The sequence below is a fragment of the Heterodontus francisci genome, chromosome 49, assembly GCF_036365525.1.
Source record: "Heterodontus francisci isolate sHetFra1 chromosome 49, sHetFra1.hap1, whole genome shotgun sequence".
Classification (NCBI taxonomy): Eukaryota; Metazoa; Chordata; class Chondrichthyes; order Heterodontiformes; family Heterodontidae; genus Heterodontus; species Heterodontus francisci.
This window is the reverse complement of record NC_090419.1, coordinates 4108956-4110810: the sequence shown is the minus strand read 5'-3', so window position 1 is coordinate 4110810 and position 1855 is coordinate 4108956.

Genomic DNA, 1855 nt, shown 5'->3' with positions numbered 1-1855 from the left:
ATGTGGGTCCCTTACAGTCAGAAACGAGGAAACTATAATGGGGAACAAAGAAATGGCATAACAATTAAACTCATAATTTGGTTCAGTCTTAATAAAGCAGGATACAAATGACCTTCCGGAAATGTTAGGGAATCAGAGGTCAAATAAGTGGGAGGATATGAAGGAAATAAAATGAGTAAAAAAAAAGTGCTGGGGAAATTAATGGGGTTAAAGGCTGACAAATGCCCAGGGTCCGATAAGCTACATCCCAGAGTATGAAAGGAAGTGGCCCTAGAAATAGTGGATGCATTGGTAGTCATCTTCCAAAATTATATAGACTCTGGAGCAGTCCCTACCGATTGGAGGTTGACAAATGTTACCCCACTATTTCAAAAGGACGGAGCAAAAAGTAGGGAAATATAGTCCCGTAATTCTTACATCTGTAGTAGAGAAAATGCTAGAGTCTGTTACTGAGGTAGTGATAGCAGAACACCTAGAATGTATGAACGGGATTGGGCAAAATCAGTATGGGTTTGCGAAAAGCAAGTCATGATTAACAAATCTACTGGAGATTTTGAGGCGGTAAGTAGTAGAATGTATAAGGGAGAACCAGTAAATGTGGTGTATTTGGATTTTCAGAAAGCTTTTGATCAGGTTCCACATAAAAGGCTAGTGTGAAAGATTAAAGCACATAGGATTGGGGTAATATACCAGCATGGATTGAGAATTGCTTGACAGACAGGAGACAGAGATTAGGAATAAATGGGTCTCTTCCAGGGTGGCAGGTAGTGACAAGTGGTGTACCGCAGGGATCAGTGCTTGGGCCCCAGCTGTGCACAATATATATTAATGACTGGCGGCTGGGGCTGGGGTTCTGAGCTGTGGATGCAGCGGAGGATGCAAACAGGCTCCAATGTGACTTGGGCAAGTTGGGTGAGTTGGCAAATGTATGGATGATACAGTGTTACGTGGATAAATGTGCGTTTATCCACTTTGGTTGTAAAAGCAGAAAGGCAGATTATTATCTGTATGGTGATAGATTGGGAAAGGGGGAGGTACAACGATAACTGGGAGTCCTTGTACACCAGTCGCTGAAAGCAAGCATTCAGGTCAGCAAGCAATTAGGAAGGCCAATGGTATGTCGGCCTTCTTTGCAAGAGGATTTGGGTACAGGAGCAAGAATGTCTTACTGCCGTTGCAGAGGGCCTTGGTGAGACGATATCTGGAGTATTTGTGCAGGTCTGGTCTACTTATATTAGGAAGGATGTTCTTGTCTTGGAGGGAGTGCAAAAAAGATTTACTAGGCTGATTCCTGGGACGGCAGGATTGACGTAAATTGAGAGATTGGGTCGACTAGGCCTATATTCACTAGAGCTTAGAAGAGAGGGGATCTCATAGAAACCAATTTAATTCTCACAGGACGAGACAGGCTTGATGCAGGGAGAGTGTTCCCGATGGCTTGGGAGTCCAGAACCAGGGGTCACAGTCTCAGGATACGGATATGCCATTTGGAACCAATATGAGGAGAACTTTCTTCACTCAGAGAGTGGTGAACCTGTGGAATTCTCTACTGCAGTAGGCAGTCGAGACCAAGTCAGTAAATATATTCAAGAAGGAGCTAGATATTTCTTCTAAATTCAAAGTGATCAAGGGACATGGGGAGCAGGGTATGGAATTAGACGGTCAGCCATAATATTTTTTTGAATGGCAGAGAAGGCCTAAAGGGCTGAGTGACCTACTCCTGCTCCTACTTTCTGTTTCGATGTTTTTACATTATTGAGGGAGCGCTTCATTGTCGAAGGCACCTTTGTCTCTTATAAAACATTAAACCAGGGCTCCCTTTGTTCTCACAGGTGGAGGCGAATGATCCCATTGC